At 40.2% G+C, this 14,576-nt stretch overlaps 1 long non-coding RNA gene across 1 annotated transcript in view; it reads right to left on the reverse strand.

Moving 5' to 3' along the window:
* Positions 1-277: 277 nt before the first annotated feature.
* The window catches only part of LOC129626792 (uncharacterized), a 59,616-nt gene continuing 45,317 nt past the window's right edge, over positions 278-14,576 (reverse strand). Inside the window, exons 6-9 of the long non-coding RNA XR_008702213.1 lie at positions 5,243-5,420; positions 3,476-3,552; positions 892-969; positions 278-379 (exon numbers count right to left, since the gene is read on the reverse strand). This is a non-coding gene — a long non-coding RNA (uncharacterized LOC129626792). The remainder of the gene's footprint in view (positions 380-891; positions 970-3,475; positions 3,553-5,242; positions 5,421-14,576) is intronic.

Genomic DNA, 14,576 nt, shown 5'->3' on the forward strand with positions numbered 1-14,576 from the left:
GACTGGTTGGATCTCCTTGCAGTCCAAGGGACTCTCAAGAGTCTTCTCCAACACCACAGTTCAAAAGCATCAATTCTTCGGCACTCAGCTTTCTTTATAGTCCAGCTCTCACATCCATACATGAACACTGGAAAAACCATAGCCTTGACTAGATGGACCTTTGTTGGCAAAGTAATGTCTCTGCTTTTTAATATGCTGTCATATTAAAAAGGTTGATCATAGCTTTTATTCCAAGGAGCAAGCATCTTTTAATTTCATGGCTGCCGTCACCATCTGCAGTGATTTTGGAGTCCATGAAAATAAAGTCTGTCACTGTTTCCATTGTTTCCCCATCTATTTGCAATGAAGTGTTGGGACTGGATGCCATTATCTTTGTTTTCTGAATGTTATTAGGAAAATACAAACCAAAATTATGATAAGATACCATTTCATACCCACAAAGATGGCTATAATAGGTAGATAGAAATAAAGGTTGACAAGAATGTAGAAAACTGTAACCTACATGGCTGGAGGGAATATATGAAACTGTGGAAACTGTGGAGGTACTGGAAAATAGTTTTTCATTAAAAAAAATAGACATCATATGATCTAGCAGTTCCTCTTCTAGATATCTATCCGAGAGCCGCAAAAGATATATGTCCACCCAAAGATTGTGCATGAATGTCCATGGCAGCATTATTCATGACACCTCTAAAATAGTGACAACCTGAATGTCCATCAGCTGAGGAATGGATAAATAAAATGTGGTCTACCCATACAACAGAATACTACTGTACAATAAAAAGAAATGAAGTACTGAAACATGCTTGCAACATGGATGACCTTCAAAAACATAATACTCAGAGAAAAAATCCAGTCACAGAAGGATGCTTATTATGTGATTATACTTACATAAAACATCCAGAAAACGCAAGTATGGAGTTGGGGTTTTCAGACCAAAGAGTAACTGTATATGGATGCAAGGTTTCCCTGCAGGGTGATGGAAATGTTCTCTATTTAGATTGAGATGATGTTTGTAAAACTCTAAATTTTTTCAATTGTACACTTAAAACAGGTGAAGAGTGACTTCTATGGTATGTAGATTGTATTTCAATAAAGTATTCCAGAAAAATCAAAAGCCTGCACAGCTGGAACCCATATTGTGAAGGAGACGTGAAAGGACACCAGAGCAGGGTGATGTGGGGTCTTGGAGGCTGCCATATTAAGAAGCTTTGTTCTTATTCTCAAAGGGGTAGAAGACTATAAAAGGGTTTTAATCAGGGATGAGTGACGATGATGTAATTAGATTCACCTTTTGAAGAACTCTATGGTTAAAGCACACAAAAAACTTGGAGTTAAAGACACACCAGGTAGATTGTGTATGTGTTTACGTGTGTGGGTGTGTACATACTCACCAAGTCGATATTTCTAATTTCAGAGCTATCATATTTAGTAGTGACTTACTCATTTGTCTGCCTTTATCTATCCATTTCAGTCCTGACTATTCATTGGAAGGACTGATGCTGAAGTTGAAAGTCTAATACTTTGGCTACCTGATGCGAAGAACTGACCCATTGGAAAAGACCCTAATGCTGGGAAAGATTGAAGGCAGGAGGAGAAGCAGATGAGAGGATGAGATGGCTGAATGGCATCACTGCCTCAATGGACACAAGTTTGAGCAAGCTGCAGGATTTGCTGTTGGACAAGGAAGCCTGGCATGCTGCAGTCCATGGGGTCTCAAAGAGTCAGACATGACTGAGCAACTGAACTGACTGATCTGTTCTTTTATCCTTTTTTCCTGCAGCTCTGGAAGATGGGAATGATGTCTTATTTAATCTTGTATTCCAGTACCCAGCCCTTGTCTGGCATCCAACAGGCTCTCAATCATTATATGATGAATGATGTTCAAAGACCACTGGAACACAGAGCAACCTCAGCTTGACTACTTTGCTGATATGATAGACTGCTTGTCTTCTGTCCAATTTGGTAGTTTTATAACTGGAACAACATCTCTAGTCAGAAGACTCTGCATCAGTGCCATGCTTCCCACTCTGCCCTAAACTCTTTTGGAATCATTATTTTAGGCACATATAAGTAAGTAAATTGTAATAACGTTCTCTGCGAGCCTATTGCAGTTGTTCAAATATTAGCAACAAAATTCTAACTTAGGTATTTCCCAAATTTTGTGTACTCTCAGCCTGTAGTCTTGAAAGCCTGTTTCCACAGGCTGAATGTGATTTGTTAGACTGAATAAAATATTGGTAAAATTGATTATGCTACCTGAAACTGATGTATAAAGATATATATATATGTGTGTGTGTGTGTGTGTGTGTGTGTGTGTGTGTATGTGCTAAGTCACTTCAGTTCTGTCCGACTCTTTGTGATCTCATGGACTGTAACCTGCCAGGCTCCTCTGTCCATGGGATTCTCCAGGTAAGAATACTGATATGGGTTGCCATGCCCTCCTCCAGAGGATCTTCCAGACTCAGAGACTGAACCCACGTCTCTTATGTCTCCTGCATTGACAGACGGGTTCTGTACCACTGAGCCACCAGAGGAGCCCATATGAATTATAGTGCACAGTTATATGAAGTGAAGTGAAAGTCGCTCAGTCGTGTCTGATTCTTTGCGACCCCACGGAGTATACAGTCAATGGAATTCTCCAGGCCAGAATGCTGGAGTGGGTAGCTATTCTCTTCTCCAGGGGATCTTCCCAAGCCAGGGATGGAACCCAGGTCTCCTGCATTGCAGGCAGATTCTTTACCAGCTGAGCCACAAGGGAAACCCGAGAATACTGGAGTGGGTAGCCTATCCCTTCTCCAGTGGATCTTCCCGACCCTATGAGCCTCTCAAAAAAGAGGCTTTCCTGTCATATTATTCATACGCACACACATACACACATGAATATGTGTGTGTGTGTGTGTGTGTATATATATATATATATATATATATACAAATAATAGGACAGGAAAGCCTCTTTTTTGAGAGGCTTATATAATTGATTGTACACTACATTCATTTTAAAGGAAAGAAGGGAATGAGATGGAAAGAAACTCATACCATAGAATAAGGAAAACCAAAGCGATTTCCACCCCAAATCCTAGAGATAGTTCACGTTCAGCCCCATCATTTCCATTTCACATATACATGTGGTGTTTTGAAAGAGAACTCAAGTCCAGAATTAGGAGCATGAGACCCTGAATGAAATAAAGACCCTATTCTGTTGTATAAAGAGTCATAAACAAAGGGAAAAACAAAAACAGCAAAATCTTTTTGAAAATGAATCGGCTAGAATTATCTCCTACCATTTTACTTATTTAAAAGTCAATTTCATATGATTTGACAAAATTTAAGGAAATTATGCAAAATAAAACAGTGAGCATTAAGTGAGTCTCATAGCACATTTCTATATATTCTTTTCACTATTTTGACAGAACCTCTATTGAATCTGTACTCCTGGAACTGCAGACTTGGGGTTCAGTGTAACATGTATTACCTAGGTAAGTTACTGGTTGCCGTACAGCTTTTCTTCCACACACAATTCATGACCTTTGGGGCACAGCCAGAGAGGCACTGAAAAAGAATTTGTCCAGCAACCATTTCAATCAAATGTTCTGTTTAATTTTTTAACAGTCCAAATTGACTGGTTATCTAAATCGGCTGTTGCTGCACTCATATCTAGGGAGGAACCATTGGTGAATGTTTTGATTTGCTGTAATTGACTGGGCTAAAATCTTTACTGCTTTAACCACTTTTTTAATCACTTTATTACATTTTGGAGAACTTTCTCCAATTTGCTTTTCTCATCGAACTCAATCTTTAAAGATTGCCTAGTGTTCTAAGGTTTAGATGTTTTTGAGTAATTCAAAAGAAAAAGAGGCAAAAAAGGTAAAACTATGTTTCTTTCATTTTGCTATCAGTCAAAAATAAAAGCAGATTTCTCTCAGACGAGACCCCACCCACAAATCAACTTTGAGAAGCATCAAACAGTAATGCAATTTCAAAAGAAAATTTCTTAGAAAATAACATAAGCCATTATGATTGTACTGCTCAACAATTTGGAATCTATCTGTAGCATAGAGCTTTTATAAAGTCCAGGTGCTGTTTTAAACATTTTAACTTTAATAATTTAGACTACAGAAATGATATAAACCATCTGTATCTTCCTGGTTGTAAGCAGTGAATTTCCTTCTCACAGTTGGACTGCACTTACATTCTATAAGCCAAGGGGGCAGCTAACCTCTCCTTGCATGGTAGCCATCTTTTGTAATAGAATCTGAAATAAGAGTATGTTGTGCATAGTTGTGTTATATGGTCTGAAGCTTAAATAAATCTGTTTTGAACAATACTTGAACATTATTGTGCAGTTTAAACTTAAGTTGTTGCAGTTTAGAAGTCAGGAAGATTTTATGAAGACCTCATATTTTGGACTACAAAGACTTAGAACTTTTCATTAGTTATAAAAGTTCACATTTTAGCCATCCAGAGTAAAAATAAAATCCATTAACAGGTGTTAACGGAGAAGGCAATGGCACCCCACTCCAGTACTCTTGCATGGAAAATCCCATGGATGGAGGAGCCTGGTGGGCTGCAGTCCATGGGGTCACTAAGAGTTGGACACAACTGAGCGACTTCACTTTCACTTTTCACTTTCATGCATTGGAGAAGGAAATGGCAACCCACTCCAGTGTTCTTGCTTGGAGAATCCCAGGGACAGAGGAGCCTGTTGGGCTGCCATCTATGGGGTCGCACATAGTCGGACACGACTGACTCGACTTAGCAGCAACAGGTGTTAAGAATGGTCTACCAAAAGTTGTCGCTATCTCAGGCCATTTGGTGAGGCACACTTAAGCACATTTCTTAATGAATGCTCAAAGGTGCCATCAGAGGTGACACGATGGGTCATGATATCTTCCTTGAGCCGGCAATTAACAGAGCTAGCACTTCAGACATCTCATAAATAATCAGGAAGAGAGTTAAAGGCAAGGCAGAAGGGTACTCACGTCTGTAGCCTAAGACCACCTTCAGCAAGTGGGAGATGAGTTGGGTAGAACAGGATAATGCTTATCAGGATGCATTCAAGTATCGTGGAGAGTAGTTTAAAAGAGCAATGATGAGTATCAGCAAACGGAGCAAGGGTGCCAAGTCAGCGTGCAGAATCGGTAGTAAGGCAAGAGTCACCAAGAATGGGAAGACATCACAGGAGAGAGGGGTAGTACTTGATGTCATGCTCAGAGGTCTCAAGGCAACATCAGGGTCTCACCTCCCAACACACCAGATGTCTTGGTGTGCTTGGCTAGGTTCTCTTCCTAGGAGGTACTCAGGGACTTGTCCTTGGGGTCAGGTGACACCCTGGGACAAGCAGCCACTCTACAATGCTGAGATTTGTGAGCTTCTGTCATCCTTGTACTCATGCAGCTTGCACTTTTCCATGCCAGACACTGCAATTTCAGGCAGGTAAAAACAAGACTGTTAAGTAAAAGGAAATGTCTATTGGAAAGAACAATTCAGCAACTTTACACAATGCTGAGTTCTGGGTTAATTTCAACATGTCAGGAAAAATACGATCTAGCCACGCATGATAAAACAACTTTGATAGTTTGATGGAGGTCCAGTATGTAGCGGCTGGCAGCAACCCAACCATGGTCAGCTGCGTGAAGGGGGAGCCAGGTGCTCCTTTGCTTCAGGAGAGGCGTGGATGCCCACATGATAGTCACTACTGCCCAAATACTCCAGCAGAACACAAGACCATGACCATGACCTGTATGGTGAAGGCACACTAGTCAGTATAGAGGAATCAAGGCATTTAAGAGCCATGTGATATCATCACTATACATGTATGTTCACACATATGTATATATACATATATATATATGGTATGGGTATATGCACATACTTTTAATGATTCTGTAATTAGAAAATACATGATAAACACAAAGAACTGTATTAAATACTTTGTAATAATCTATAATGAAAAACAATCTAAAAAAGAATATCTGTTTATATATATATCTGAATCACTTTGCTGTACACCTGAAACTAACACAATATTGTAAATCAACCATACTTCAATAAAAAATAAAATGAAGATATATGATAGAAATAAAATTAAAACCACTAATACCCTTTCAGCTCTGAAATTGTTGCAGAGTGGAGAATATGTTTATCCTTTGAAAAAGAAATCCTGAAACTTTAAGAAAAAAAAACACAGCTCAGTTCACTAAACATTTATTGAGCACCTACTATGTACAAGCTAGGTGTTACAAAACAATTCACAAAACATAGGTCTGGCCAGAAGCTAGTGGGCTTCACCAGAATCTAGTGAGAAATACTTTATAAATAACTAACTAAAATATATGAAAGAGGGTGAGATGCTTCTAGTAGAGGTGCTTGCAGTAGTAAGGTACTATGGCAGATGGGTTTATTCTACATTATTTTTGTAAAACATCCATGATGTACTGTCTCACGTGTGTCACTGTTGTACCTAATGCTTAATGCCATAGTGGAAATAATGGAAGTTGTCCAGTTCAGGTCAATTCAGTCACTGTGGGTTGGAGTATAGACACTTTCGGGTGAATAATTGACTCAGGGTTCAGGGTCAGTTATTGGAAAGGTCAAACTTCACATAGAACTTTCTCCTCTCTCAAGGAAACTCAGAAGGTTGTTTGAGTGTAGCGGGGTGGTGTCTGGTTGTCTGACTGCTGCCTCTTTTCTCTCTGGTCTCTGCTGAGATGTCCTCTCCCCTGTGATCCATAGCCCTGGTTCCTGTCCTGCAGTGTTTGCAGCTGCTGTACCCAGCTTTGTCTGCCAGTGGGGAGTGCCAGAATCTCCTGCTGTCTGAGCCCTAAGTTCCGGAGGTGTGAGTCCTCTGTACCTTCTTTACCTCACCCAGCACTTAGAATATCCCACCTGTGGAATCTCCACCAAACTAGGAAGTCTAGGAAATCAGGGATGGAGGTTGTTATGGAGGTTGGGCTGTTTCTCACCCTGCATATTCCATGCTGCCATATTTTTATTTCTATCACAATCATCCCATACAAAAGTTGGAAATACTGTGAGGCTGCCTCCTCCCAGAATCCCAAGTGGGAAACCTGGTCAGGCTTCTCTGCTCTCAGCATCCTTATCTGGATCTCCATCTTGGAGCATCTCTTGCCCTTTGTAGGAAACCACCCAGAGGTGTCAGGGAACATGTTAGGTCACTGTCTGGGTTTCCTTTCCCTCCAGCCTCCTCCATTCATACTTGGAAAGGATGAGAAAATGACATTGCTCCCCCTGTGCTCTCCATCACACTGGTTTAAAGACCATTTTTTGAAGTTTAAAGGAAGTGTTTGGAACTCAGGAAGAACTTTTACTCTACAAAGCCAAGCTCTTGCAAATCAGAAGATCTCTGATTTCAAACTCAGGTACCTGGTTATTGTCTAGAATAGAATTTGTATTTTCAATTGCATTCATTCTCCCTAGAAGCAGTTAATGGATGCCTTAGGTAGGCAACCGCAGAGTCTAGTACCTCCCTTCTAGTACCTTCTTCCATGTGAGTGGATTACTATTGTCTTTCATTGTCTTAATTATTTTACAACTCAGCAAGTTGTAGAAAACTGATGCAATGTAAATGATTCTTGTTAAATTAAATGCAAGTAAGATTTGTCTGGTGAAGACACAACCAATTAATGCCTACTGACCACTTTGCATCTGTTAGCAAATTCACTTCAGCATCTGTACTAGCATAGTATGAGGGTGAATATTAATTCTCCTTTGTGCCAGTTATAACAGCTAAACATTTTCCTTATTAATTACTGAGTTTAAGAATTTTTGTTATGCATTCATTTTATATTTGTATGAGAATTATTTTACTTTTTAAACATTCATTCTTTAACTGCTAAGGGGGTTAATATTTAAAGAAACTCATCAAATTGCCCAAGTTAGACTGGTGGCTCAGATGTTAAAGAATCTGCATGCAGTGCCGCAGACCCAGATTCAATCAATGGGTTGAGAAGATCCCCTGGAGAAGAGAATGGCAGCCCACTCCAGTATTCTTGCCTGGAGAATCCCATGGACAGAGGAGCCTGGTGGGCTACAGTCCATGGGGTTGCAGAGAGTTGGACACGACTGAGTGACTTTCACTACTACCTTACTAGACAAGTAGTAACTGATAGAAGCAAAATTTGAACTTACATGTTTGATTCTAAATCCAAGCTCCTAAATGCTGTATTGCTCAATGACTAAAACATAAAGAAATCTGAAAAATATCTTAAAGGTTCCTATTCAGGTGTTCGAAAAATAAGAATTCCAGAAGTTTCACGTGATTAATTTTCTTTACTACATTTGTTAACGCCCATGAGAGATAATCTACTTTGTGCCTCTGATCAATCTGCTTTTTCTGCACTGCAATTTTAAAGGAAAAAAATTTGTGAAACTCAACTTTCAATTTTATAAAAAGCAACTCACCTACCAGGTCAAATGGTTGTCAGGGAAAAAAAAAAAAAAAAACAACTATGGCATTTCTGGACATATATAGACTTCTCAAAGTCTCATGTATTTTTAATGTACAAAGTACTATGCACTGTGGGAAAAACTATGAGTCATACCTAAGAAGAAATATCTCCAATTTTTATGCCACACAATTAAATATTCCATAAGGAGATGAGGGAAAATAAAAGTAACATGAAGATAACTTAATATTTTCTCTGGAGAGAGTTTGGTTAATATCATCTCAAATTTATACCTGAATATCTTAAAAACCATTCCTCGAAACATCACCTACATCCAGATATAGAACAAAGAATCCTTTGAGAAGATCAGAGCAACATTTTAGCTGTGTCATTTGTCACCATTTCATAGTGTAACAAATATCACGTTTATTCAACCACATTTGAAATAGACCCTCTTTTCTTAAAAAAATTCACAGTTGTATGTTTCAAAAGTGTTGAATTTTGCTAAACAAGCCTAACCACCTGTGTCAACTCATATTTTTAAATAAATTTTGAAAAATTCAAAGGGACAGTAAATACATATCTCCAAAAAAAAAAAAAAAATTAGTCCTAGAAAAGTTTTTTTCTGATGATCTTCATCTTAGGAATTATTTGAAAAAAAGAAATGAATCCAGTTCTCTTGATTTTGGGTATATGATTGAATAACTATAGAGGAATCTAAAGGAATAACTTTAGAGGAATGTACTATTTCACCATTTTTTCTTTTTTCAGTCTAATAGGTGGAGAAGGCAATGGCACCGCACTCCAGTACTTTTGCCTGGAAAATCCCATGGACGGAGGAGCCTGGTAGGCTGCAGTTCATGGGGTCGCTAGAGTCGTACACGACTGAGCAACTTCACTTTCACTTTTCACTTTCATGCATTGGAGAAGGAAATGGCAACCCACTCCAATGTTCTTGCCTGGAGAATCCCAGGGACAGGGAAGCCTGGTGGGCTGCCGTCTATGGGGTCGCACAGAGTTGGACACGACTGAAGCGACTTAGCAGCAGCAGCAGCAGTCTAATAGGAGAGGGAGGACCCACTCCAGTGTTCTTGCTTGGAGAATCCCAGGGACGGGGGAACCTGGTGGGCTGCCGTCTATGGGGTCACACAGAGTCGGACACGACTGAAGCGACTTAGCAGCAGCAGAAGCAGCAGGAGAAGAAGGACATATTGTAATACTCATTCTTCCTATCTAAGAGAACTCTAGGTTTTATTCAGGTAGTAAATGGAGCCCCTTGATCTCAGTGAAAGTATACCATCCTCAGTCCTAGGGGGAAAAAGGTATGACTGGTTTAATCAACACTGGTATAATGAGTTGGAGCCACCTATACCCCTTAGCCAGTTTATGTGTGAATGCCACATTCAGTTCCATCAAAGAGATATAATAAAGATTCTGTTGGGGCTAAAAATTAGACCTCAGTGAAACAGCTTTTTGTTCTTATCCCTTTTTTCCTTGATTGGGATACTAGAAGAAGGTCACAATGACTGGAGCTGCAGCAACCATTTTATGACCATAAAGCAAAAAGCCAACACCAAACCTGATGATGTTACTGAGCTCTCACACCAAATGTGGAATTTCCCATCCACCTCCCAACATTTAATGTGAGTTAATTCAATGTTTTTATTGCTTAAATTGCTCTTAGTTGGGTTTTCTATTGATTTTGCTGAAAGCATTCCTAATAAGCTCTACTTTTAATTTCCTAACACATGTTTGCTTTTAATTTTCATGGCCAATTTCTCAATAGAATAAGTTTGTTGTGTTGGGTGTTTGGTATCATTGTTCATATCCTGCTGAGAAAAACCACTCTGTACTGTGAATAGAAACAGAAACACTAAGGGGATGGTACAAATTGTTGCCATTTGCTTGCTCTTCAAGACCAGGCCCAAGGTGAATTTTACATCTAATGATCTCTTCCGGCTACTAAGAGGGAATCTTAGCAACAAGGACCACGATCACTTCCACAGCTAGGGAATTTGGCTTCACTGGGGAGAGAGAGTTCTGTGTTGCTTCCAGTTCCAACAAGGCCGTACTGCTTAGCAGAGATGAACACGTAATGCCAGAAACACCAACAAAGGAAGAAAAGCTTTCCTATAGTCATCCACTTGGAATACATTTTTAATTTCTCCCTTTCTGTTTTGGACAAAGTAGCCAACCTAGTGACTGCTAGAATCAACCAAAATTCTCAAAGGTATTCAACTGCTGGTTCATCCCTTAATTCAAATACCTCAGCACAATGGATTAATGCCTTTGGCAGAATTTGAAGACTCTTCCCTGGTATAATCACAACACACTTTTGAATGTGATCTGAGCTGGAACTTGAGGAGAATGTGGAAAATAACCCACTAGAGGAGAACATGGAAAAAAAAGAATCCATTGTGTATCTGTCTTGACTTTACTATTTCATATTGAGGAATTCAATGGGATTTGAGTAGGTATGTGATATATTGTTCTTTCCACCCTCCTGCTTAGAGACTTTTCTTTTCTATTGTGAAACAACACTGCAATTTTATGAAGATCCTCAGGAGAAAAGCAAACTCATTTTAAGAAATAGAGAAAAACAATCTCTAGGGAAAAAAAGCAGTGGAAGACCATGAGGAACTGTGATAATTCCAGGAATTTGGAAAAGTTAACTTTTGTATTTGATGTATCACTGAGATTAGAGGCCCATCTTCAGTTTCAAACCTGTTGAGTAACTCTTTCTATCATGAGCCAATAAACATCTTCTTCATCACATTTTTGTGATGCATTCCCAGGGTTATAGAGTTTCTCTTTGAGTTTTTTCCCAAGACTCTACTGTCTAAGGAAGGAAGGAGTTAATGCCCTTGGCCATCAGCAAAAAAGTTACAGGCAAAGGGAAAATACATGATTGAAGAACTGAACACTTAACTACATATAGAGGTATTAAAAGACAGATACCTTGAGCTAGCAGACCACGGGACAATGGATCAGCAGTTTTGGAATCTATTTCTGACTCTGTCATTGACTCAGGAGACTGGGAAAGTCCAATATATCTGTTTTTCAAAACTGTACTGCATCATGGCAATCCTCATAGACTTGGTATAAATGATGCTTACTGAGCACCCAGACTCTAGGGATTTGTCATCAGAGCAGTAAGTATATAGATGTTTGCCTTCAGATAAGTGGGAAGAACATAATATGAAATCAAACAATTATCTAAAAGTGTTAACAAAGACATATACAGGAAAGAAGGAATATGTTCTGAAGCTGGAAATCTTCATTTTAAGGCTCCTGCAATGGTTTTATTTTCCCTGAGAGTCTGTGCATATAGAAAGGGGCTAAGGCTTATGGAATATCATTTCCATGTGCCCAGAACTTAATACACTTTGTTTGCTCTGAAGCCTACAGTAGACAGCGTCTCTGTTCTACAAATGGGAAAGCTGTGCATGGCTTTGCCTAGAAACCTTGCTAAAGCTCCTAGTGTGGGTGGCTCTCAAGCCTGTACTTAATGCCTTTTACTTCATGGACCTAAAAGTATTTCCCAAAGGCGAATGTTATTGCCAACCAGTTAATACTGCTTTCCTATTTCCCCTTCCCCAGTTCAACTTTATCTCTTAAATTCCCAAGTTAGAGCTGGAAATATGGGGATTCCCAGACTCCTTGAGACTCAACTGTGCACAGGTTAGGTAATCAGATAGTCCCACAAATACGAAAACCCTCTCATAAGGTGAGGGAGGTCCTCTGGCAGAGGTAATTCAGACAGGGGACAGCTCAAGGGCCTTGGTCTCGTGCTCGGTTCAGCTGTCTCTGAAAGAATTTGTCTCCTTAGCACGTGGTCTGTGAATGAAAGGCCTTCCCTCTTCTGTCTCTGCTCCTTTTCCCTATATAGTTTGGTAGCAGAATTTACTATCACCTGTGCCTAAATTAAACTTGGGGTGAGCTGGACTCTTTAGCAAAGCATTGCAAAATCTTTTGCTTCTACAGCTTCTCTGAATGGTTGCTCTACTGTTTCTTGATGATGAGTCTGCCCTTTCACACACAAACCCTAACTATCCTCCAGCAGATTCTTTACCAGCTGAGCCACCAGGGAAACTATGGGACCAAATACAATCTGGAGCAAACTTTGGAACACTGTGCCAGTCAGCATCCAACCAGAGAACCAGATCCAGGAGGAGATAATATATAAGACACATACCACAAGGAGGGCTTCCCAGGTGGCACCAGTGGTAAAGAACCCCACCTGCCAAAGCAGGAGACATAAGAGATGGGGGTTCGATTCCTGGGTCAGGAAGATCCCCTGGAGGAAAGCATGGCAACCCACTTTAGTATTCTTGCCAAGAAAATTCCATGGACAGAGGAGCCTGGTGAGCTACAGTCCATAAGGTCGCAAACAGTTGGACACGACTGAAGCGATTTAGCATGAACGCATGAACATACCACAAGGCATTGGCTTAGGTTCTGGTGAAGGCTGGCTCAGGACTGTCAGAAAGGGAAGGAACTCACTGCATAGGCTGACATTGCTTTCCAAAGGTGGAATTTCTTCCTCATCAGCTCTTCTCTTAAAGCCTTTCAGCTGCTCAATCTGGCCCACTTGGATTATTTCAGATAATCTCCCTTGAAGTCAACTAATTATGGGCTTTAGTCACATCCCTGGGTTGGGAAGATCTCCTGAGAAGGAATTGGCAACCCACTCCAGTATTCTTGCCTGGTAAATTCCATGAACAGAGGAGCCTGACAGGCTTCAGTCTATGGGGCTGCAAAGAGTTGGACACGACTTAGCAACTAGGGATACACACACACAAAATACCTCACTGCAATACCTAGTGTAGTGTTGATTGTATAACTGGAGACTGTAGCCCAGCTAAGTTGTCCTATCAAAAGGCCACTGCAGACATGGAGTATTAAGTTGTATCAAGTTTTCAGAAGCCAAAGGATGCATGAAAGCAGGGGGGAGAGCTGCAGCAGTACAGGGGAGGAAGTGGGTGGTAGGGGGTGGTGGGTGGCCAAGGTAGGGAAATAGCACCATGTCAGAACTGTCCAAAGCAGGCCTGTGTTCTGCCTGCCTCCCACCACCTGCACTGGGTGGTGGGGCTCTCATTCCACTCCCATCAGAGCTCTGTATTTACAACACTGTAGTTACATATCACAGTGATACATGATATTCGTAAGAGATTTATGGGGGCTCAGACAGTAAAGAATCTGCCTGCAGTGCAGGAGACCCAGGTTCGATCCCTGGGTTGGGAAGATCCCCTGGAGGACATGGCAACCCACTCCAGTATTCTTGCCTGGAAAATTCCATGGAGAGAGGAACCTAGTGGGCTACAGTCCACAGAATCACAAAGAGTCGGGCCCAACTGAGCAACTAACAGTATAATTATAAACTAATTCTGGCTCTTTGATGACACAATAGGAAACTAGGAGAGTCTGCTTCAAGTTAAATATGAGGCCAAACAGCAGCAAAAGACACATTCCTTCTACAAAGTAGACACTGAATCTAAAATAAAAACATGCAAAAATACTAGATCTCATTGACCCCCAAATATTTTTTTCTTTACTGAGCTTCTTTTCTATTGCATTTCAAAATGCTTAGCCTGGCAGTCAAATCCTTCTATTAATTAACATTACCTTTCCTCTTCTGTCTGGTTTTTACTGAGATGTTGCATCTGTCATCCACATCTTACTGCTTTTGAGCTTTAAGAACGTTGTATCCACTTTTGGGCAAGGAGTGTCTCAGGAGAATTATGGACTTAACTACGGACTCAGGTTATGAGGATGATAGTCGTGGTGGAGCCATGAATTATGCCATGATCTCAAAGAAACTAATACAAATAGTACATTCATTTTCAAATAGTCCACTCAGACTGCTAAAAATAAATACACTTTTAAACTTTTTGCTAGAATTATACTACTTCTCAGGAAAAAGACTGGTTGGAGAAGCCAAAGGTTATAACATTTGACAGTTTTAAGTAATGGGGAAAAATAACCAAATGAAAGAGTGAAGAATGAGTGAAGATATATTTGACACAAGTGTTGGAGAGAATGTGGAGAAAAGGGAACACTTATGCACTATTGGTAGGAATGTAAACTGGTTCAGCCACTAGGGATAAAGTATGGAGAGTCCTCAAAAAATTAAAAACAACACTGCAATATGACCCAGCGATTCCACTC

This window comes from Bubalus kerabau, chromosome 14 (assembly GCF_029407905.1).
Source record: "Bubalus kerabau isolate K-KA32 ecotype Philippines breed swamp buffalo chromosome 14, PCC_UOA_SB_1v2, whole genome shotgun sequence".
Lineage (NCBI taxonomy): Eukaryota > Metazoa > Chordata > Mammalia > Artiodactyla > Bovidae > Bubalus > Bubalus kerabau.